The sequence below is a fragment of the Mustelus asterias genome, chromosome 10 (assembly GCF_964213995.1).
Source record: "Mustelus asterias chromosome 10, sMusAst1.hap1.1, whole genome shotgun sequence".
NCBI classification, from domain to species: domain Eukaryota; kingdom Metazoa; phylum Chordata; class Chondrichthyes; order Carcharhiniformes; family Triakidae; genus Mustelus; species Mustelus asterias.
The window spans coordinates 91,917,891-91,943,455 of NC_135810.1; the positions used below are offsets into that span (position 1 = coordinate 91,917,891).

General features: G+C 44.7%; 1 protein-coding gene across 4 annotated transcripts in view; it reads left to right on the plus strand.

The window, feature by feature from the left end:
• Window positions 1-2,039: 2,039 nt before the first annotated feature.
• Window positions 2,040-25,565, plus strand: part of LOC144499767 (microtubule-associated tumor suppressor candidate 2-like) — a 489,039-nt gene continuing 465,513 nt past the window's right edge. For 3 of the 4 annotated variants that reach the window (XM_078222202.1, XM_078222205.1, XM_078222206.1), the window contains exons 1-2: window positions 2,040-2,212; window positions 2,782-2,851. The gene's annotated coding sequence lies outside the window, so the exon portion shown is untranslated. Of the gene's footprint in view, window positions 2,621-2,781; window positions 2,852-25,565 lie in introns of all 4 variants that reach the window. The other variant, XM_078222203.1, reaches the window with a different exon arrangement.

Consider the following 25,565-nt stretch of genomic DNA (forward strand, 5'->3'; position numbering starts at 1 on the left):
TGACCATTGAAAATAGGTACATGGAGATGAGACCCCAAAGGGCAGATGAATGTACTCGTATAGGCCTTTGTGTATTAATTGTTATGTAATTTCGGGAGGCCTCATCTAGTTCAAGATGGAGATATGCATGGCTCATATCCAACTTTGAAAATGTTTGGCCCTCAGTTAACCGGGCATACAGGTCTTGGATTTGTGGTAGTTGTATTATTTATCAAGGTTAGAAACCCTACTGACCGTAAGCTTATAATCTTCACAAAGTTGGACCAACTTATCTGGTTTAAGGACAGGAACAACAGGTACAGCTTACTGTGTGAACTATACGGTCTTATGATGCCCAGCTTTTCCAGGGGTTCTACATTTTCCAATCGGGATTATGGAACTGGTGGCACTCTAAAATACTTAGGCTTGGCATTGGGGTCAACATAAATCTTAGTTTGTCTCCCCTTATTTTCCAAAGCCCTTCTTGGAGGACTTCAGTGTTCATATGATGACTTTGTATAGTCCCCCCACGTCTAGCCTAAAGAGCTCCAGCCAGTTCAGTCTAATGCATTGGAGCCAATCTCTCCCCATACGGCTAAGTCCTTATCTCTGTACAATGATAAGTAGAAGTTGAGCCGACTGCTGCCTGTAAGTCACAAGGGTAACCATGGTGTCCTTTATCTGCAATGGTTCCTCTGTGTAGGTGGCAGCCTGGCCTTTGTGCTTTCTAAGTTCAGGAGGTGAATACCAACCCAGAGACAATTATAAGCCTGCCCCTCGATAATGGAGACCACAGCCCATTTCCATTTTTAATGGGTGGCCACTTACTAATAACTCCACCATTATGGGGGCAACCTTTATCCTGAAAATACGATTTAATTGCATTGTCTCTGGTTGTGAGCCTATCTGCAAGATATGGTCCAGTACTGGCCTTGGTCTTTTTTTGAAATTGCACGCATTTTGTCCTTAGTACCTTAGCCTCAATTGTGGTATTCTGCATTACTTCCGATAGTCTGGAAAAGGCTTCCTAAGAGTCTGAAAGCAGTCCTCAACTTCCCTTAACTGCCTGGTGATGCCACTAGGGCTCCACCACTGCCTGGGATGCTGGGATATTTACAGTTGCATAAGGCCTCTCCCCCAAACTGGAGGGCACTGCTATCTGGAATTTTCTGTAGTTCCTGATCTCTTTTCTCTACATTCTCCAATGATAGGGCTATCTCAGTGGCCTTCTTTGGGTTCTGACAATAATGTCACCTCATTAATTCCACAGACCAGCCTACCTCGCAACATTTCTGCACATTCCACTCCTTTCTCTTTGTGGGATTTTGGCCTGGCCCTTTTTCCTCTTTGCCACACTTCATAGAATCAGAGAATCCCTACAGTGCAGAAGGAGGTCTTTCAGCCTATTGAATCTGCACTAACTCTCTGACAGAGCATCTTACCAGGCCCATATCCCCATAACCCAATGCATTTACCCTGCTAACCTACACATCTTGGGACACTAAGGGACAATTTTAGCATGGCTAATCCACCTAACCTGCACATCTCTGGACTGTGGGAGGAAATGGGAGCACCCAGAGGAAACCCACACAAACATGGGGTGAAAAAAAAAATCGCTCAAGGCTGATGCTGTGAGGCAGTAGTGCTAACCACTGTGCCACCATGCTGCCCCTAATTTGCTTGTTAATCAATCTGGGATCATGTTTATTTAATCTGAGCTGCTAATAGAAGGTGGAGAACTCCTTCTTCTTCCATTTTAAAAAATAAAGTGGAAGTATTTTGTAGGCACCAAAAGTACCACCATCAACTGTTCTTTTAATCGTTGCTGATAGTTTTCCATCTATGTTATAGCCATTTTAAAATAAACTCTCTAATCTCTCGTCAGGCAGAAGTTTTAACAACTGTGTACCCATATCCTCATTAATAATAGCGTAAATTGCATTATAAATATCCTATCAACCGCATTAATTTTCAGTGGACTATTGTTGCTGGTGCCCTGGGTGAGTCGGTAGGAGACGCTGTTGGTCGCAGTCTACCTTGCTGCATTTGCTGGAGTGTGGGATCGAGCGGGAGGGTACAAACTGCTGCCAATCCGACCAAATCCGGTCCGCTCTTTCCCGACCGGTCTTCGCAGCGCCGGCAAAGCGGCCGCTGTGATTTGCTTGTGATAACTCTGCACCGGAGCGCAGGTAGCTGCGCTTTCCACTGATCCTCGCTCAGTCCACGGCGGAAGGTATGTCCACGGTGTATTGTTGATGCAGGCAAGGAAGCCGGCGTCGGCTAGCGAACACTGATTTGCGGAAAAGGGATCAAAGATTGCAGTCTGTGCAGGGGCAACATCTGCGGAAACACCACAGCTGTCAGCTGAGATGCTTTGTGGGCAGATGTGCGAAATGTGGCAATAACTCCTCGCGTTCTCCTGTATTATTTAGTGCAAGGGAGGCAGCAGTTGGTCTTTCAGTTGTGTTTACAATACATTGCTGGGAGAGGCGAAATGTGGCTGATCTTAACATCTAGGATCTCCAGGAGGGAATTGCAGTTTCAAAATCGCAGTTGATTTTCTCCAAATATTGGAAAGTTGTGCGGGTTTCGAGAAGGACAAACAAAAGCACCGAAAAAAAGCCTGAAGAAAAATCTACTTGTGATTATCATGTTGGTTTTACTGGACATTGAAGTGGAGATATCAGTAACATGCTCGTTAATAAATAGTCTAGTTATAATGCATTCATTATATTCTATTGCACAACTTCTTGGAGTTTTGACCATCAGCCTCAATCCCAATAACATTCTCTTTTGTTACAGGAGTAATATGTTGCTTTAACATCAAGAGATTCTTGTTTTTCGCCAATGATTGTCCTTTCTGCTATTCCTGGTAAGTTATTTCTTGTCACTTAAGTGTGACACTATCAGTACACTAACTGCGTCCTGCAATTGATGTGGAACTAAGGCTGTCGTGTTTGAGATATAAAGCAGTCAACTTATCCAATACTTTGATCAGCTAATTCTTATCAGGCAGATTCGGTTTCGTGGAGAATAGCTTTCATTCTGGTAGGTGCCGTTCACGGTCTGTTTGATCTATACTGTAGTTGCAAACATAACGAATTAGTTATTTAATCCGTTCGTTCTGCTCCAAGTAATGGTAAAATTGGCACTGAGGGAGTTATTTTGGCAGGGCAACAATGGAGCAGTTTTATAGCGCGAGGGTCGGGCGAAGTGTCAGCGTGCTTAATTTAGTGCTGTAAGATGTTAAATATGGAAGTGTTAAATCCTTAACTGTAGGTGCGCTGAATTAATGAAAGGTTGAAATAAATCTCAAGTGAGGTAATTTTCCAAGTTGCATTAAAGGACCCTCCATGGTCCATTGCGAGATATTTTATATATATATATGACAACACAAATATTTAACATGGTGCTTTTCCGATTTGCTAAGCTTAGTTGAATGTCGGTGTTGGTAATATCCTTAATTGACACTGCTGAATTGTCAGGACAATGCAGTTGCACAGTTCTTTGTATACAAATCTGGTGGCTGTTGTTGCACACCTTTCTTTAAACTTATGTACAGATCCTGTCCGCCAACACCAACACATGAAAAGTAGAGAGTGATTCTCTAACCCGCCATACCATTGGTGGATTGCACCGGTCCCGGAGAATAGCGTGTGGGCCTAAAAATCCGTTATGCACCCAGCAACAAACAGTTTGCAATTTACCGGACCCTTCCTAATGGAACAAACTGGATGGCTGGGAGTCCGATTAGCATATTTAAAGTAGCATTTATAAAAGCATAGCCTGTTCAAATCCCAGCGCATGGAATTCACCGGCCTTCAGGCGCGATAAATCACTATTGGTCACCACAAGCGGAGACCTGATGCGATGGGAATGCCAGGGAGCTCAGAGCCCTGGGTGGTCAGGGGCATGGCCAGGCAGTGACCATTGGGGTGTGTCCACCTGGCCACAGGACAGTTGGGCACCATCAGTGTGCCGGGGCAGTGCCAAGGGGGTGGAGCCTGAGTGGGGGCAATAGTAGGGGAGGTATGCATGGGAGAACAGTGGCCACAATTCAGTAAGCTTCAAGGTACTGATGGATAAAGAAAATATAGTCCTCAGGTTAAGGTGCTAAACTGGGGGAAGGCTAATTACAACAGTATTAGGCAGGAGCGGAAGAATGTAGATTGGGAGTAGATGTTCGAGGGTAAATCAACATCTGGCATGTGGGAGGCTTTCAAATGTAAGTTGATAGGGATTCAGGACTGACACATTCTGGTGAGGCTGAAGGATAAGTATGGCAAGTTTTGGGAACCTCGGACACTGAGAGATATTGTGAGCCTAGTCAAAGAGAAAAAGGAAGCATTTGTCAAGGCTAGGAGGCTGGGAACACACAAAGCAAGTGTGGAATACAAGGAAAGTAGAAAGAAACTTAAGCAAGGTGTAAAGAAGGCTAAAAAGGGTCACGAAAAATCATTGGCCAGCAGGATTAAGGAAAATCCCAAGGCTTTTTAGACATATATAAAGAGCAAGAGGGTAGCCAGTGAGAGGGTTGGCCCACTCAAGGACAGGGGAGGGAATCTATGCATGGAGCCAGAGGAAATGGGTGAAGTATTAAATAAGTACTTTGCGTCAGTATTCACCAAAGAGAAGGACTTGGTGGGTGATGAATCTGGGAAAGGGTGTGTAGAGAGTTTGAGTCATGTTGAGATCGAAAAGGAGGAGGTATTGGGGTTCTTGAGAAACATCAAGGTAGACAAGTCCCCAGGGCCTGATGGGATATACCCCAAAATACTGAGAGATGCAAGGGAGGAAATTGCTGGGGCCTTGAGAGAAATCTTTGTATCCTCACTGGCTATAGGGGAGGTCATGATGTGGAGATGCCGGCGTTGGACTGGGGTAAACACAGTAAGAAGTTTAACAACACCAGGTGAAAGTTCAACAGGTTTATTTGGTAGCAAAAGCCACAAGCTTTGAGAGCCTCAAGCCCCTTCCCACCTGAAGAAGGGGCTTAAGGCTCTGAAAGCTTGTGGCTTTTGCTACCAAATAAACCTGTTGGACTTTAACCTGGTGTTGTTAAACTTCTTACAGGGGATGTCCCAGAGGATTGGAGAATAGCCAGTGTTGTTCCTTTGTTTAAGAAGGGTCGCAAGAATAATCCAGGTAATTACAAGCCAATGAGCCTTAACTCAGTGGTAGGGAAATTATTGGAGAGGATTCTTTGAGACAGGATTTACTCCCACTTGGAAATAAGTGGACGTATTAGCGAGAGGCAACATGGTTTTGTAAAGGGAAGGTCATGTCTCACTAACTTGATTGAGTTTTTTGAGGAAGTGACAAAGATGATTGCTGAGGGCAGTGGATGTTGTCTACATGAACTTCAGTAAGGCCTTTGACATGGTCCCTCATGGCAGACTGGTGCAGAAGGTGAAGTCGCATGGGATCAGAGGTGAGCTGGCAAGGTGAATACAGAACTGGCTTGGTCATAGAAGAGAGAGGGTAGCAGTGGAAGGGTGTTTTTCTGAGTGGAGGGCTGTGACAAGTGGCGTTCCTCTGGGATCAGTGCTGGGACCTTTGCTGTTTGTAATATATATAAATGATTTGGAGGAAATGTAACTGGTTTGATTAGTAAGTTTGCAGACGACACACAGGTTGGTGGATTTGCAGATAGTGATGAGGACCATCAGAGGATACAGCAGGATATTGATAGGTTGGAGGCTTGGTTGGAGAGATGGCAGATGGAGTTTAATCTAGACAAATGTGAGGTAATGCATTTTGGAAGGTCTAATAAGGATAGGAAATATACAGTAAATGGCAGAACCCTTCAGAGTATTGATTTGAGACAGGATTTACTCCCACTTGGAAATAAGTGAACGTATTAGCGAGAGGCAACATCGTTTTGTGAAGGGAAGGTCATGTCTCACTAACTTGATTGAGTTTTTCGAGGAAGTGATTGATGAGGGTAGGGCAGAGGGATCTGGGTGTGCAGGCACACGGGTCACTGAAAGTGGCAACGCAGGTGGAGAAGATAGTCAGGAAGGCATGCGGCATGCTTGCCTTCATTGGCCGGGGCATTGAGTTTAAAAATTGGCAAATCATGTTGCAGCCTTATAGAACCTTAGTTGGGCTGCACTTGGAATATAGTGTTCAATTCTGGTCTCCAAACTACCAGAAAGATGTGGAGAGTTTGGAGAGGGTACAGAAAAAATTTACCAGGATGTTGCCTGATATGGAGGGCATTAGCTGTGAAGAGAGGTTGGGGAAACTTGGTTTGTTCTCACTGGAACAACGGAGATTGAGGGGCGACCTGATAGAAGTCTACAAGATTATGAGGGACATGGACAGAGTGGATAGTCAGAAGCTTTTTCCCAGGGTGGAAGAGTCAATTACTCGGGGGCATAGGTTTAAGGTGTGAGGGACAAGGTTTAAAGGAGATGTACAAGGCAAGTTTTTTACACAGAGGGTGGTGGATGCCTGGAACTCGCTGCCGGGGGAGGTGGTGGAAGCAGATACAATAGTGAGTTTTAAGGGGCATCTGGACAAATACATGAATAGGATGGGAATAGAGGGATATGGTCCCCGGAAGGGTAGGGGGTTTTAGATCAGTTGGGTAGCATGGTCAGTGCAGGCTTGGAGGGCCAAAGGGCCTGTTCCTGTGCTGTAATTTTCTTTGTTCTTTGTTCTTTCGGGGGCTGACAGGCTGGGTCATGCAGCGGTGGATTGAGAAGGCGGTCTTGATGGGGGGAACGTGGGGGTCCTAATAGGAGGTATGTTGGTGATGCTGATTGGGGGGTCATGTTGGGGTCTTGATGGGGAGCATGTCCAGGATGGGGCAGGGGGGACCACTGGGGAGGAGTTGGGGGAACATGCCATCGATTGGGGTTCCCGATTTTGTGGGGTGAGGGAGGGGGTCTGCCAGTACAATCTGAGATCAGGGTGCCTTTATGAAATGGTGCCTTTGTGAAATGGTGCCCAAGCACTCAGAAGCTGAACTCACTGGCATGTTTAGATCTCCCCCCTTCTCCTCCTTCCCCCCCCACTTCCTCCTCCTCCTCCTCCCCCCCCCCCCCCCTCCATACCCGGTGCAAAATTCCCAACTCTGCAAAACAATGAGAGTGTGGGAGGATTGCAATGTGGCACATGCCTGAGAGACCAGTATGGATCACCCCGTTATTTTTGCCATTATGACACATAGAAAGTTTTGGGGGGAATCCCAACCGTAATTTGTTTTAAAGACAAATATTAAATATCTGCCAGAGTATTTTCAGAAGCTTATCTTTCAAAAGGATTTCAGATTCATTTAAACCTGGGGCACAAAGTGGTCAAAATGTTGAAATGCCAATGGCCCATGATACAGAGTGACACCATGTAGCTTGTGCCTGTCTATTTCTCCACAGAAAGGGTTGGAAATCAATGGGTGGGCCACCGTGGGCCACTCTCATGCACAGATTAACACTTAGGAAAGCATGGGACGGACTGGAGGCCAGTCATTTGCCCACCCACTTAATTGCAGGATATGTTGAATGGAGTAGGAGTTTCAGAAGATGAAGGAAAATAAGTAAAATGCTTTTAAATAGTAAAAAAGTCTGATAGCAGATAGGAATTTTCACATGAGGAAGCAATTGTTTTGAGGAATACCAATAACTAGTTTTGTGCACTAGTAGAGGCTTGCCTCATCTTCCACCATACTCACCTCTACTAGTTGTAAGGAGCTCATAGGCTTCTTTGTTATAAACAAACCATAAGTTCAGCTGCACCTGCTGTTCTCCCTTCCTCTTGCCACCAACCCTTGTTTTCATGTTGACTCTCACCCTTACCTGAATCCCTCCTTCTTCCTAGTTTATTTCCCATCTGTCTTCATGGAGCTTAAGTCATCCAGGAGATCCACCTCCTCCTGCTCCCTCAATCCTATGCTGACTGCCAGTTCTCTTTTGGAGCACCCCAATCCCCCCCCCCAACACCCCCCCCACCACCCACCACCATGCTAACTGACATTATAAATGGTCTGCTCTCCTCAAGTGCTACTTCGCTACCTTTCAAAGCAGCCATTATCATCCTTCTTCAAAAATAATCCATCCTCCAGTCTTTGCAAACTATCACCCCACCTAAGACCTCTTTCCTCTCCAAAAATCTCAAATGTGTTATTACCACTCAGGTCCACACCCACGTCTGTTTGAAACTCCACAGACAAATTTATGCTTCTCTCCCAATGTCCCATAATGTGTATTAAATGTAAGGCAATAATCACTTAGAAATTACCGATAAATAATTCTGAAGGTGCTTATTTTATGAATTGACCTGGCATTTCTCATTAGTTAGGAATGTTGTTTAGTGATAGAATACAGAGATTTCATTTGAAAAGAGACTGCACCGTTTATAAATAGGTGCACACTATGATGCTCTGCCTGGGTATTTTGTAAAGAGGTGCACATTTTTATGTGCTGGTGTGGTCACAGTGTGATTTTCTGTTGTTTTTATTGATTATTCAAGTAAGTTGGAAGGATGTTAAAATCACAATCCAAAACACAGCTTAATTCAACCTTTATTAAACAGTGGCATAAAACAAGAAAGAATTTGCATTTTAGTTCATTTGAAGACGGCACGGTAGCACAATGGTTAGCACTGCTGCTTCATAGCTTCAGGGACCTGGGTTCAATTCCCAGCTTGGGTCACTGTCTGTGTGGAGTTTGCACATTCTCCTCGTGTCTGCGTGGGTTTCCTCCGGGTGCTCCGGTTTCCTCCCACAGTCCAAAGATGTGCGAGTTAGGTTGATTGGCCATGCTAAAATTGCCCTTAGTGTCCTGAGATGTGTAGGTTAGAGGGATTAGCGGGTAAAATGTGTAGGGATATGGGGGTAGGGCCTAGGTGGCATTGTGGTCGGTGCAGACTCGATGGGCCAGATGGCCTCTTTCTGCACTGTAGGGTTTCTATTCTAAGACCTGTTAACATTCTTTTTACTAAAGGCACCTTTGTAAAAAAAATAATTTTTCATTGAACCAGTCTCCACTCAATTAACAAATGGAAATTGGAGTCTGCAATCTTTTAAATTTAATTTAACCTTAAATTTAGCCTATTATTAATTGATTATTTTAAATACAATGTAAACATCGGAAGCCCGGAAGCACCTTTGAGTCTGTGCTTGCTGCCTCTCTCTAGGCATTAATAAACTAAGCAGCCAGATTGACCAACTGGGAGAAATAGCTTGCAGGTGTGCTAGCTTAGGAATGGGAAATGAAAGACAATTAAGTGGCATTAGAACCTTCTCCTAAGGTTAGAGATTCAAATATCACAAGTTGAAATTCATTGAAGAAGGGATGGTTCTTAAACGCTGTTCAACTTGAGTTTTGGCCTCAGACAAGACTATCTCTGTTAACAAATCAGCAATTATTTATGTACTTTGAAAATAATTATACTTCCCTACCAACAGTTGGAACTTTCTCTCACATGCAGGAGGTCAGATACTGAATTAATGAAGCAGAATTCCCCACCAGAAAATTTTGACATTGATTCTGCATTCAATTGAGTGCATTCAGTTCCGCTCCAAATTGTCGGTGCATCATTTGACATCAAATGGTGCAATTTGGAGCGAGTCTTGTTTGCAAAAACAATACTCATTTGTCATCACCTATGTGCTCAATTGACATCATGAACCTCCTACTTCAGGAGTCAATATTGCGTTTGTTGGAACTTCACTGCACGATGGGAGCACTTCTATGCTCAAAGGCCATCACCGCTTGTTAAATTTGTGGAACAAAGAACAATACAGCACAGGAACAGGCCCTTCGGCCCTCCAAGCCCGTGCCGCTCCCTGGTCCAAACTAGACCATTCTTTTGTATCCCTCCATTCCCACTCCGTTCATGTGGCTATCTAGATAAGTCTTAAACGTTCCCAGTGTGTCCGCCTCCACCACCTTGCCTGGCAGCGCATTCCAGGCCCCCACCACCCTCTGTGTAAAATATGTCCTTCTGATATCTGTGTTAAACCTCCCCCCCTTCACCTTGAACCTATGACTCTAAGCGATCATTAGGCATCAAAGGAAATCATTAGGCATTAAAACGATCAGGAAGATATCATTGCAACTTCCTACATGTTATGATTGGGAAAATAAACAAATTTTATTGTTTTATTTTTGAAGTTTTTCCCTCCCTCAACTCATCCATTTCATAGAAACATAGAAAAATAGGAGTAGGAGGAGGCCATTTGGCCCTTCGAGCCTGCTTCGTTATTCATTTTGATCATGGCTGATCATCTAACTCAATAGTCTGATCCCGTCTTCCCCCCATATCCCTTGACCCCTTCGTCTCAACTGTTATATCTTACTGCTTCTTGAAAACATTCAATGTTTTGGCCTCAACTGCTTTCTGTAGTAACGAATTCCACAGGCTGACCACTCTCTGGGTGAAGAAACTTTTCTTAATCTCTGTTCTAAATGGCCTACCCTGTATCCTCAGACTATGACTCCTGGTTCTGGATACCCCCATCATCAGGATCTATCCTGTCTAATCCTGTTGGAATATTATTCTTCTGAACTCCAGCGAATACAATCCTAACCAACTCAATCTCTCCTCATATGCCAGTCATGCTATCCCAAAACTGCACACAATATTCCAGGTGTGGCTTCACCTGGTTCTGTAAAATTGTATTAAGACGTCCCTGCTCCTGTACTCACGTCCTCTTGCTATGAAGACCAACATACCATTTGCCTTTTTTACTGCCTGTGGCACCTGCATGCTTACCTTCAGGGACTTGTGTACAAGGACACCCAGGTCTCATTGCACATTCCCCTCTCCTAACTTATGACCATTCAGAGAGTAACCTGCCTTCCCATTTTTGCTATCAAAGTGGATAACCTGACATTTATCCAAATTATACTGCATCTGCCAATCATATGTCCTTTCACACTGAAGGATCTCTGCATCCTCTTCACAGCTTACCCTCCAGCATCATCTGCAAATCTGGAGATATTATATTTAATTCCCTTATCTAAATCATTAATATATATAGTGAATAGCTGGATTTCCAGCACTGATCCCTGTGGTACCCCACTAATCACTGCCTGCCATTTGGAAAAATACCCATCATTCCTACTGTTTGTTTCCTGTCTGTCAACCCGTTTTCTATCCATCTCAATACACTACTCCCCAATCCCATATAGTTTAATTTTACATACTAATCTCTTATTGGGACTTTGTCGAAAGCCTTCTGAAAGTCCAAATGGTCACATCCACTGGCTCCCCCTCATCAACACAACTAGTTACATCCTCGAAGAATTCCAGTAGATTTGTCAAGTATGACTTCCCTTTCATAAATCCATGCTGGTATGTTACCCCTTCCCTCCAGCACCTCTGCTGTGCTGACTCTGCCAGGGTGACCAGCTCGGGGGGAAAAAAACAAGGTAAGTATCAAAGTGAATGCAACACCATTAAGAAATTATGATGCAGAGGAGGTAAATTTCAAAGTATATCATGAAATGATAAAATAAGCAAGTCACTAAGGTTTTAAAAGTCCCACCACCAGGATTTCACATATTGTAAGATAATAATCTACTGTGTATTGTTAACAACTTGCAGATTTGATGCAATGAAAAGTGCCTTAGGACATTTCTGAGAGATCTAATATTAACACAGATTTCTGTCAAATTTTGACTGATAAATACTCCTGGTACATTTGTATTATGCTAAAAGCACTATATAAATTCACATGTTGTTGTTTTGTGAACCAATTAGTAATTTTATTTGGAAAATTTGTTTAATGCACCCATTCTTTCGGATCTTTGCACCCACTGCTATTACATTCACCAAAGTGATTTGTGCACTGACCCTCGTGAGACAATTGATACACTGCATACACTCTATCAGCTGGGACTTAGAAAAGTCTGATATATGAAACTTTACAGTCCTTTATTACTTTAGGCGTCAGTTCAATACTTTCTGCTGAGCGCTTTGATGCTGATCATGTTGTTGATCACCAATTATGTCAGTTGAGCACTTAACCACTTTGAAAGAAAATAAATGTTCACAATTGATGTGGTTTGAGTGTGTCATTTCAGGTCAGTGATTTCATTTTATCACTGTTAGATGTCAAATTATGACCGATAGATCGCTTCGGAATGCAGATTATCACAACCGAGTACAAATGAGCACAGAATGATGTCAAAATTTTCACTGTACCAACATGCATTAGACTTTTGGAAAATTGTGTCTCACCCACTACTTTCAGTGAAATAATTCCCATTTAGTCTGGAACCATTGTTATCAGCGTATGATCTAAATTTGATAGCTTCTGAAAATTGGCATCGGAATAGCGATACTGTGTCGGCAACAGGCCAACTTTATGCTGTATGTTCATTTGAATAATTTCTGCGTACAGCTGGGGTGAACCACTCTGCTCATTAGCTGCATGCAGTGTTCCCAAAATTGTAACTTCGTAGCACTGTTTAAAACTAGCCTGCACCTCTTTAAAATGACTATGACTTGGAAAAGTTTGGAGAATGGCACAATATTGGAGAGAGTGGACTTCAATATTTTTCAATGCTGCATTGGAGGCTGTGGTGGAGGAGGTGGAAAATATGAGAGATCCTGTAATTGTATGGGCCAGGAGACCTTCCAAACGCACACAAAAGGCAGATACGCCAAGTGTAATGAATGGAATGCAGTATCACAAAAAATTCAATGCTCTCACAAGAAGTCAATGTCAGTGAACGCCTCTTCAGATGTCATATTCTACCAAATTCACCACTAGCTTCTGATTCTGCACAAATCACCACAGTGCCATATTGCTTACCAACAATCTCTGTCAATCATATACCAAATACTCAAATGCTTTACCTCACCCTCACATACCTAGCACTGCAGCAAGCCTCAGATTAAATTCTCGCAGTTATTCAACCATGCCAGCCACATCAACCAAACAGGTTGCATGACATTTATTGAAACATTTCCCACTCTCTTGCAAAGCAAGGTGCATACTATGGACACCATTTTAGAACACTAAGAGCAGTCATAGCACCCAGAAAATGGGCACTAATGAATCCAATTTCTTACTTGCAGAGTCTAACTAGGACGTATGTTAGAATAGTTATTTCAAAGTCAGGTCATCTATGGAAAGTGAAATAAGGAAAGGCAAAGAAAGACGGGATTAAGAGAGAGAGAAATAAAAGAGGCAGGAAGAAAAAGTTTACACTTAAAAAAATCTTCAATATTTAAATCAGAAGGAATGAGACTCCATGGTTGTAAAAGTTCATTTTCAATGACAGAGGAGTTGTTTGGTAGTAATTAGGACTTATCACGCTATTACAAATTCATTTAGAGCAGTAATTTCCTCCTGAATGTTTAGTGGATATTTAGCACGTAATTACTGCAATTTCACGCCTCTATCTTTCAATACGGAGGCACTTAGTGAGATAATATTAGGGCAAAGCTTTTAGAGGAGAAGAACCAATTGCAGCTTACTGATTTCTGCATTTAACTGTGACTGTGCAGTTACTGGACATTGCTACCCAATTTACCCTTTAATAATGCGAGCGCTCATAGCTTCACTGTTACTTTTACTGCAAAATCTGGGCCACTGTAATTAAGCTGCATTTTGAGATTCACTTTAAATCTGGGTTTCACTATGGTGGTTTTATGCATTTTTACATAACCTATGGTTCTGATTTATTAATGTAATTTGAAAGGAGTGCATGTGGATGCATCAATTTACCGGATGTTCTTCTGTAGTTGCTGTTGATGGAGGAAAATGCTTTTGATTTTTCTCTATATATGCTGACCCAGATAGTGTTGTGATAATAGGTTTGCAAGTAATCTGATCTCCAAGCAGTTCACTCCTGTTATTGAAAATAAAATCTCATGTGATTTTGAAGACAGCCTATTTTGAGTACTGAAAAAAAAAGAAAAGGCTGGAAATACTCGGAAGGTCTGTTAGCATCTGGGGAGAGAAACAGAGTTTTCCAGTCAATGATCATTTATTAACACTGAAGAAAGTTAGAAGTGCAATGGGTTTTAAGCCTGTGTAAAAGGGGAGAACATTAGGGAAGATCTGTAATCGCATGTAGGGCAGGGGAAATTAAATGACAAGAAGTTCAAGGTATAAAAGTCAATGAGAGTGGCAATGGGTAAAGTGAAGTAACAAAAGATGCATCCAGATGAGGAATGAATAGCTAAAATTTCAGCCACCTGAATGCAAAGTGAAGAAGTAAAGAAAGAAACAAATCACAACCAAGTCAACAAAAAGGCACATAGAACAAGAGGGAGGCAGTGGTTACGATCTAAAATTGTTGAACTCAGTGTTGAATCCAGAAGGCTGAGGAGTGCTGAGACAAAAGATGAAGGGCTGTTTCTCAAGCTTGCATTGGATTTCATTGGAACACGAGCAGGTCAAGGACAGAAAGGTCAGAGTGGGAGCCAGGTGAAAAACAAGGTCTGCAGGAGGCTGGGGATGATTATCGAAGGTTGCTTTTTGTAACTGGAAACCTGTGTCCAGTGGTGGACTGCAGGAATTTGAACTGGGGTCCTTGCTGTTTGTCATATACATTTAGTGATCTAGATGTGAATGTGGGAGGAATATGATCAGTAAGTTTGCAGATTACACTGTGGTGAACCATCGTTGGTTCCCACTAGGTAGTACTGAGCCAGGGTCTGGCCAGTACTACGAGTATGTATATATGTTGCTGTTGGGGTTAGGGATGGGTTGTTCCACTTGTTGCTGTTGGGGTTAGGGTTGGGCTGTTACACCTGTATTATAGTTATTATGGTACATCCCAGTTGGGCTCCGCCTCCTGGGAGAGGTATAAAGGTCACTGCTCTGTCTGGGACCCCTCAGTCTGGGATCGTGTACTATACATGGTAGCTTCGTTGTAATAGTAAATAAAAGCCTTTATTTCCTTGAGCATCTCAAGCCTCGTGTGTGATAACGCGCATCAATTTTATTTACTATTAATTAAACTCTCGTCGTTAAAAAAAAAGAAAACGATACAGAGAGTATGGAGCAAATGTTAAAACCCGAACATCTTACACTGGATCCACGTGCGGCGGGCGCCTCTAACACCTTCGACCACTGGTTGAAATGTTTTGAGGACTACCTTGCAGCCTCCGCAGCGGTCACCACAGACGACGACAGACTCCGGGTCCTCCACGCGAGGGTAAGCAACACCATATATCTCGCGATCCGTGCGGCCACTGACTACACAAGGGCCCTCGAGCTTCTTAAGAAGCGTTACATTAAACCGCCAAACGAGATGCATGCTCGATACCTCTTAGCCACTCGACGACGGCAGCCCGGCGAAACGTCGGAAGAGTACGCGAACGAGCTCCTACAGCTAGCCAGGGGCTGTAACTGCAAAGCAGTGTCGGCAGACCAGAACATGAACGACCTCGCTCGAGATGCGTTTGTGGTGGGAATCGGATCATCTTATATCCGACTCAGACTGTTGGAGCAAGGTAATCTTGATCTCACTAAGTCGATAGAACTATCGGATACGTTGGAGACGCCCTCCAAATGCCTAGTATTGTATCCTGAAGACCACGTGGAGACAACGTGGCAGGAGCAGTCGCTGATCCCTCCTCGTCCCTCGGGTTCGAAAAGCTGCGTGATGGCGTGCCCACACTCGGGCCTGACGACGGCAGCAGCTCCGGGCGGCCCGTGGTGTTACTTCTGTGGGGGAGTGAAGCACACTCGGCAGCGATGTCCCGCTAAAGCTGTGTTGTGCTCCGCCTGCGGTAAGAAGGGGCACTATTCGAAGGTGTGCCGATCCAAACTTACTTCCAGGAACAGCAGTGCGGCCTGCGACTCCCCGGAGCCCGGTTCTTCGTCGTCGGCATCGTCGAGGGTTTCGTCCACGTGCGAGGCCAGGACGCCGCCATTACAGTCAACGGAGTCGCAAGAGATGCGCGACCACCAGGGGTCGCTGATTTTGGCGCCATCACCCACGTGCGACCTATGGGAGCAGCCATGTTGATCGGCACCGACCGCGAACGACCAGCAGGGGTCATCTTCATCTATCTCAGCTGCCTGCAGTGGCGCTCACGAACCAACGGTGGCGTCGATCATCCTGGACCAGGCCAAGCCTCACAGACTCGACAAGTCTATGATGGACATTCAGGTAAACAAACACTTGATATATTGTCTGTTTGACAGCGGGAGCACAGAGTTTTATTCACCCAGATGCTGTGAAGCGGTGTGGCCTCCAGATCCAACCTGTCAAACAGACGATTTCGATGGCATCAAGGTCCCGGTCTGTCACCGTGCTAGGGAGTTGCATGGTACATTTAACGGTGCAGGGCACGGTTTACGAGCGCTTCAAGCTCCTGGTGTTACCGCACCTTTGCGCGCCAATACTCCTCGGACTAAATTTCATGGTCCACTTGAAGAGTGTAACCCTACAGCACGATGGGCCACTCCCTCCGCTTTCAGTGGGAGAACAGCAGCTTCCAAATTGCCTGTAGCCTCTCGACGCTGAAGATTACCACACCCTCCCTGTTCCAGAATCTTGTGCCAGGTTGCAAGCCCATCACGACTAAGAGTAGGCGTTACAGCGCTGAGGATCAGATCTTCATTCGATCTGAAGTTCAGCGGCTCCTCAAGGAAGGGATCATACAATCTAGCGCTAGTCCATGGAGAGCGCAGGTCGTGGTGGTCAAGAGTGGGAACAAACCCCGGATGGTCATTGACTATAGTCAGACCATTAATAGATACACGCAGCTGGATGCGTATCCCCTCCCGCGCATATCTGACATGGTCAACCAGATTGCGCAGTACCGGGTGTTCTCCACCATAGACCTCAAGTCTGCCTACCACCAACTCCCCATTCGCCCAGAGGACCGACAATACACGGCTTTTGAGGCAGATGGTCGCTTGTATCACTTTCTCAGGGTTCCCTTTGGTGTCACCAATGGGGTCTCGGTCTTCCAGCGTGCTATGGACCGAATGGTGGACCATAACGGACTGCGGGCTACCTTCCCGTACCTGGATAACGTCACCATCTGTGGCCATGACCAGCAGGACCACGACACAAATCTCCTTAAGTTCCTACGCACTGCATCTCGCCTGAATCTGACCTACAACAGGGAGAAGTGTGTATTTCGTACGCGCCGTTTAGCCATCCTCGGATACGTGGTGGAAAACGGGGTCATTGGCCCTGATCCAGACCGTATGCGTCCCCTCCTTGCACTTCCCCTGCCCACTAGCACAAAAGCACTGAGAAAATGCTTAGGCTTCTTCTCTTACTATGCACAGTGGGTTCCCAATTACGCGGACAAAGCCCGTCCGCTCATCAAGTCCACCTCTTTTCCCCTAACACCAGAGGCTCGATTGGCCTTTGATAAACTAAAAGCCGACATCGCGAAAGCCACGATGCACGCGGTTGATGAGTCCATCCCCTTTCAGGTGGAGAGCGATGCATCTGATTTCGCCCTGTCCGCCACACTTAACCAGACGGGCAGGCCCGTCGCCTTTTTTTCCCGCACCCTCCAAGGCCCCGAAATTCGGCATTCAGCGGTGGAAAAGGAGACCCAGGCCATTGTGGAGGCCGTCAGGCATTGGCGCCATTACTTGGCGGGAAAACGGTTCACCCTGATCATGGACCAGCGGTCTGTGGCGTTCATGTTCAATAACACGCTGCGGGGCAAGATCAAGAACGACAAGATCTTGAGGTGGAGAATCGAACTCTCCACCTATAATTACGACATCATGTATCGTCCAGGGAAACCCAACGAGCCCTCGGATGCCCTGTCGCGTGGAACATGCGCCAGTATACAGGAGGACCGTTTGCAGGCTCTCCATAATGACCTATGCCATCCTGGGGTCACTTGGCTCTACCACTTCGTAAAAGCCCGCAATCTGCCCTACTCGGTGGAGGATGTCAGGTCCATAACGAGAAGTTGTCGGGTATGCGCGGAATGCAAACCGCACTTTTACCGACCTGACCGGGCACAATTAGTCAAGGCCACTCGTCCCTTCGAAAGACTGAGTGTCGACTTTAAGGGCCCCCTTCCCTCTACAGATCGGAATGTGTACTTCCTCAACATCATTGATGAGTACTCGAGATTCCCTTTTGTTATTCCCTGCTCTGATACATCCGCTGCCACGGTTATCAAGGCATTCCGTGATCTTTTTACTCTGTTCGGGTACCCCTGCTACATTCACAGCGACAGGGGCTCGTCGTTCATGAGCGATGACTTGAGGCAATACCTGCTCTCATACGGGATTGCCTCTAGTAGAACCACGAGCTACAACCCTAGGGGTAACGGACAGGTGGAACGTGAGAATGCTACAGTCTGGAAGGCTGTCTTACTGGCGTTGAAGTCAAAAAGCCTTCCAGTCTCCCGTTGGCAAGAGGTGCTCCCTGATGCGCTCCATGCCATACGCTCACTCCTGTGTACGGCAACCAACGCTACTCCCCATGAGAGGCTGTTTTCATTCCCTCGGAAGTCTTCCTCTGGGACCTCATTACCGTCTTGGTTGACGTACTCAGGACCTGTCCTCCTGCGGCGACATGTAAGGACCCGCAAGTCCGACCCGTTGGTCGAACAGGTCCATCTCCTCCACGCCAACCCTCAGTATGCCTATGTGGCATACCCTGACGGGCGAGAGGACACGGTCTCGATTCGAGACCTGGCGCCAGCAGGGGACGTAGAAACCCCTGTCGCTCCCATACCTCCTGTTAGAGACCCCCCAACTATTGTTTCCCCTCCTGACACGGCGCGGGCAGCATCGGGACCATTACTTAACCCTTTTACTCCCATGTACAGCTTGCCTGAGTCCAGGAGATGGTCACCACTTCAGGGCGTGTCGGAACTCAACGGATTATCATCACCTTGGGGTCAGCCGGCCCGTGAGACTGTGGAGGAACCGTTGGACATCGCCTTGGGGAGAACGTCACCGCGAGTGCCTACTCCGGTGTCATCACTGGTGTTGAGGAGGTCACAACGACGGTGCGGTCCCCCTGACCGTCTGAACTTATAAACTGATGACAAATTATTCTGTTTTTTTTGTACCCCGCCGGCCTTTGTCTTCAAAGGAGGGGTGAATGTGGTGAACCATCGTTGGTTCCCACTAGGTAGTGCTGAGCCAGGGTCTGGCCAGTACTATGAGTATGTATATATGTTGCTGTTGGGGTTAGGGATGGGTTGTTCTACTTGTTGCTGTTGGGGTTAGGGTTGGGCTGTTATACCTGTATTATAGTTATTATGGTACATCCCAGTCGGGCTCCGCCTCCTGGGAGAGGTATAAAGGTCACTGCTCTGTCTGGGACCCCTCAGTCTGGGATCGTGTACTATACATGGTAGCTTCGTTGTAATAGTAAATAAAAGCCTTTATTTCCTTGAGCATCTCAAGCCTCGTGTGAACGCGCATCATACACGAAAATTGCTGGTGTGATAAATGGTGTGGTGGAAAGCCATAGATTACAGGGTTATATAGTCGAGCTGGTCAGATGGGCAGAACAGTGGCAAATGGAATTTCAAGTGCTCATCTAAATGCTTCTTAAACGTTGTGAGGGCTCCTGCATCTACCACCCTTTCAGACAGCAAGTTCCAGATTCCCAGCAACTTCTAGATGAAAAGGTTCTCCCTCAAATTCACTCTAAATCTCCTGCCCTTCCCTTAAACCTATGCCCCCTGGTTATTATTGACCCCTCTACTAAGGGGAAAGATTTCTTCCCATCTACCCTATGTCCCTCATAATTTTGTACACCTCAATCAGGTCCGCCCTCAGCCTTGAATTGCTGCAGTCCATGTGATGCAGGTACATCCACAGTACTGTTGGAAGGGAGTTCTAGGGTTTTGACCCAGCGACAGTGAGAAACGGCACAGTGGTTAGCACTGCTGCCTCACAGCGCCAGGGACCTGGATTCGATTCCCGGCTTGGATAATTTTCTGCATGTTCTCCCTGTGTCTGCGCATGGGTTTCCTCCGGGTGCTCCAATTTCCTCCTACAATCCGAAAGATGTGCTGGTTAGGTGCATTGGCCATGCTAAATTCTCCCTCAGTGTATCTGAACAGGTGCCAGAGTATGGCATCTAGAGGTTGCTGGGAATCTGGAACTTGCTGCCTGAAAGGGTGGTAGGTGCAGGAGCCCTCGCAACGTTTAAGAAGCATTTAGATGAGCACTTGAAATTCCATTTGCCACTGTTCTGCCCATCTGACCAGCTCGACTACATAACCCTGTAATCTATGGCTTTCCACCACACCATTTATCACACCAGCAATTTTCGTGTAATCTGCAAACTTACTGATCATATTCCTCCCACATTCACATCTAGATCACTAAATGTATATGACAAACAGCAAGGACCCCAATTCAAATTCCTGCAGTCCACCACTGGACACAGGTTTCCAGTTACAAAAAGCAACCTTCGATAATCATCCCCAGCCTCCTGCAGACCTTGTTTTTCACCTGGCTCCCACTCTGACCTTCATTGCAGTATTAATGTAAGCCTACTTGTGACACTAACCAATAGAATAAACTGAAGGAACAGCAATATATTTCCATGTGTGTGAGTTGGAGGGAAAATTGAAGGCGTTGGCATTCCCATATTTCTGCTGCCTTTAGATCCTTCTAGATGGTAGAGATTGCAGGTGACTTTTTTGCTATGTGACTCTGTGAACAACATCACCGTATGTCATTTTGGGTAGAAAATATTTTCCCCACTATATTTAAAACCACCAACCTCCCATTTATTTTGTAGTAAATTGAAATCCAAGGAGAAACATCGTTTTTGTATGACCTCATGTCCTACGAGATGTTGAAAAACATTTTAAACATCAATTGCACATATTCTTACTTAGTTTCAATTTTTGAAACGCCAATGAGCAGGAGATTGTAATTTAGAAGACGAAAAGCCTGCTTTTTCTGAGAAGCAGAGTGTTAGAGGCTTTAGACTGAATAAAGACCTGTGATTTGATTCCTCAGGAAATGGGCAATGTCTTTGCAAAGCTCACCACTTGTCTTGCAGCATGAAAACCACAGCAGCCTTGATTTAATTTTGTAATGGAGTTCCCTTAAGCTTCTGGGGAGATTATGCTGGCTTTGCACACACAAAGTACAATGTCAGAAGGTTATCAAAGCTCTGGTGTGTTCACTGTGCTTTGTACATCTTTTTGGTTAAATAGATGCATTTGCCAAGGCAGTAGAATTCTGCACACCAACGGAATTCCCAGTAGTGTCAATTGGACTCATATTACAGTACAAGCCAGCTCTATATGTGTGTGCGTGCGCTTGCGCATGTGCGTGCGCGTCATCACAGGATTTCCAAAACTGCACCTTTCTGGGTCAACCAGTACAGCAAACTGATCTCCTGGCTGCAGAATGTCCACCTCTTTGAACTAATCCTTAAAAAAAATCACTCCTGCATGTGACTCCAGCTGTTGAATTTGCTTAACCTGCACTCTAACATTGTGTTACAAGTCTTTACTCTTCCTTTTCCTACTGGTTCTATCTGTTGCAATCCATCAGGTTTCAGCAAAGACAAGCTGCCCAGATCGCTACTCTGACTGCTAAGATACGCTTCGCTAACTTTGTATTAGCGACCGTGAAGGCCATGCTAAAGACAGCTTCACCTATACCTGTGTAGGTGTAGGTACACCTACATCTGCACAGGTATAGGTGTAGTGTAGTGTAGACTGGGCCATGTATGATACAAGGCAGCTTGTTGGGTATTGACTAAGGGTAGAGAAATGAAAGCACTTTGATTCGAGACCCCATTTCCTTGTCCTCTTTTCCCATCATCGCTCTCATGGTTCACCCACACTTCCTGTTGGCAACGAGCAGACTTCTTTATCAGTACAAAACATTATCCCCCTTGAACCCTTCCAGCACCTGCATTATAAACAAAGAACAGCCTTTTAATGCATGCACTCCATTCTGTTACTTCCTTGTGTCCTGCTCCCAAAGCCAGAATCCATCAAATTTCATGCTTGCAATGTCCCTTTATTCTGGAACTGAAATCAACTTATACGGTAAATTACCATGCCTGCTCAACCTAATTGGTTTGGAAGCCTGTAAATAATGTGATAATAAAGTGGCTGAATTAATAAACGGCTGACAGATGTGCTGAGTTCACTTCTGGGTCTCTTGCAAACTCTTTGACTTCATCCCACCCACTCTGATTTTGTCAGCAACTTAAAATCCACCCATTAGGACAGGTGACCAAGAGTTTAGTCAAAGAGGTAGGTTTGACCTTAAGTCATAGAATCCCTACAGTGCAGAGGGAGGCCATTCGGGCCATCGAGCCTGCACCAACAACAATCCCACCCAGGCCCTATCCCCATAACACCACTTATTTACCCTGCTCGTCCCCCTGACCCTAAGGGGCAATTTTGCATGGCCAATCATCCTAACCTGCACATCTTTGGAGTGTGGGATGAAACCGGAGCAGCCGGAGGAAACCCACGCAGTCACAGGGAGAACGTGCAAACTCCACACAGACAGTCACCCGAATCCAGAATTGAACTGGGTCCCTGGCGCTGTGAGGTAGCAGTGCTAACCATTGTGCCACTGTGCCACCCACTTAGTCACTTAAGGAGAAGTGAAAGGTGGAGAGACTTAAGGAAGGATTTCTAGAGCTTGAGGCCTAAACATTAAAAAACCAAGAGTTGCTGTGAGGAGTCCTAACACGAGTAATGGGGGACTGAGGAGGATATTGTCAGAATGTCTGATGAGGGACCAAGAAACTTATTTCACAGAATGCTGCTGAACATAATTAGAAGCATGGATATAAAAGCACAAAGTTGTCTGTCATATCTATTTTTAGAATGCTGAAATATAAATGGAGATCACTTTCCTTGCTGTTTATTTAAGACCCAATAAAGTTCTGAAGTATTTTTTAAAATTCTTTCATGGGATGTGGGTGTTGCTGGCAAGGCCAGCATGTGTTGCCCTTGAATTGAATGGCTTGTTAGGCAATTTCCGGGGGCAGTTTAAGAGTCAGCCACATTGTCTGAAGTCACATGTAGGCCAGAGCAGGTAGGAATAACTGATTTCCTTCCCTTATGGACATTAGTGAACCAGATGGATTTTTACAACAATCAATGATAGCTGACATGATCACCATTATTGACACTAGCTTTCAACTCCAGATTTATGAACTGAAATCAAATTCCATCAGCATGGGTCTGGGACTTAGGACTACCAGTCTACTGTCTCCCCACACGGTAGGATATATACTATGCTATACTAGTATATACTATACTATGTCCAAATAACCTGTATGACAAGCAATTATTTAATTATTTTCATTCCGTATGCATATTCTTTATATTTTGAGATTTTAGAGAACAAGCTATGAGAAATTAAGTGCTAACTGACATACATAAATGTATAAAATGAATGCATGCCTGTTCTTTGGAAGAAATTATTTTCTCAGTAAACCTGTACCTTTTGTTAGCAAGTGCCCAGTAAAGGATGTAATTCTGACTAATGTCATATTACCCCCTTGTCTTATCACCTCAACCTGAAGAATGAATTCTGTCAACAGATGGATGATTTGTGGCCTGTGCATAATCGATGTAATGGCAACATTTGTTTTTTTTTGTGCCTTAGGGTGACGGATGTCTTCAACCATCCAAATCGAGGCCTCAGTGTTTGATTTTTATGCTTTCATGGGTATAAATGGCATGAGTTAACCATCGCTGGTGACAAATGGCTCATGTGAATGTCATCATTCTACCTGTAAAATCCCACTGCTTTTTCCATTTTTCCGTGCTTAGTCTGACTGACATCTTTAATTCCTGACAAACCTTTCTTTATTGTTGACTGACAGCAAACCCTTCTCCTGAGCTGCTGCCAAGTTGCTCATTCAATGAGCAGAAAAATCTCTCGGAGTTATTTTATTGCATAATTATTATTCATAATAAATTTCACTGAGACATTTTTGGAATGTAATACCTCATTCAGATTTTTCAATCTCCTGGCAAGCATGCTATTGTTGCAATAATAGTCTTGTTTTTGAGGAATACGTCCAACATCTATACGCACATGATCCTGCTATGTATGCTACAGGTGATTTTAATTCTCCTTTTGCTGGTGGTACTAATTCTTCTGTGCCAGTTTTTATGTTTCCATAAAGAGGCACTAATCAATATTTGTGGGGAAGGTAAAATTGACACCTGAACAATGCCATGGGAGATCTTGTAGTCTATCAATAAAAGTCCTGACCCAGCAATTCAGTATGGTCAATTGCACCAAATTTGAACCAGTGAGTTGGGATTTGTACTCGCCGATGCTCTGCAGAGCTTAATTTCTATGATTTGCAAAGTAAACTTGTTTAAATATCCACTGGCGATTCTCTAGTGAAAATCCATCATGAAATGGGAGTGCTATGCTGAGGGATCATGTAAATTAGTGTGCAACCATTAAAAACATAAGTCTATTTGAAAATTGTATCACTCAGCAGGGGATAGTCAGTAATTGGAAAAATATTTGACTCTGTGAGTTGACTGGCAGGTGAGTACATTGAATGATGCATTTGAAGTTTGTGCCACTTTTCACAAATGTTTTCCACTGGAAGATCTGGCAGAGGCAGTCAAAAAAAGACAAAGAGCCTTGCAAGGAAGATGAGTGTAGTGTCCAATTTCAGTGAATTGCACTTCCAAATGTTCTTGACTGGATTCAGCAGCAAAGAAATATGAGTGTCCACGGGAGGAAACCACAAAAATAAGTTCCATGTAAAGGAAGGTGGTAATAGTGTATATTGCCAACTCTCTCAGTCCCAGAACTGTACATCAGTGTGGGAAGAATTCAGTGACCTGACAACATCAGTCAAAGGTCATATTGCTACTCTATCTTTCTTCCATTACAACCAGCATACTTTGTCTTCAAAAATTAGGAACTGCACAACTAATTCTTCACACTGTAATCGAGTTTAGGGAGACATCATTTGAAATCTTACAATATGTGATACCATTTCCTGCAACAATGTTTGCAAATAACCCCCAAACTGCTTTTTTAACTTGAACAGGATGATATTAGCAAGCTCTTACACCAACTTTCCACAACTCTCCAGACAATCATAAAAGCCATCCTTTGGTCACCTAGTTACAGGAAGGATGTAAATAAGATTGAAAGAGTGCAGAGAAGGTTCACAAGGATGTTGCCGGGACTTGAGAAGCTGAGTTACAGAGAGAGATTGAATAGGTTGGGACTTTATTCCCTGGAGCGTAGAAGATTGAGGGGAGATTTGATAGAGGTGTGTAAGATTTTGATGGGTATAGATAGAGTGAATGCAAGCAGGCTTTTTCCGCTGAGGCTAGGGGAGAAAAAAACCAGAGGGCATGGGTTAAGGGTGAAAGGAGAAAAGTTTAAAGGGAATATTAGGGGGGGCTTCTTCACGCAGAGAGTGGTGGGAGTGTGGAATGAGCTGCCAGATAAAGTGGTAAATGCGGGGTCACTTTTAACATTTAAGAAAAACTTGGACGGGTTCATGGATGAGAGGGGTGTGGAGGGATATGGTCCAAGTGCAGGTCAGTGGGACTAGGCATAAAATGGTTCGGCACAGACAAGAAGGGCCAAAAGGCCTGTTTCTGAGCTGTAATTTTCTATGGTTCTATGGTTCTAGTTAACCTTGACCTCACAATGCCTGCGAGAGGTAGGAAGTTGTTAGGCAATTGTT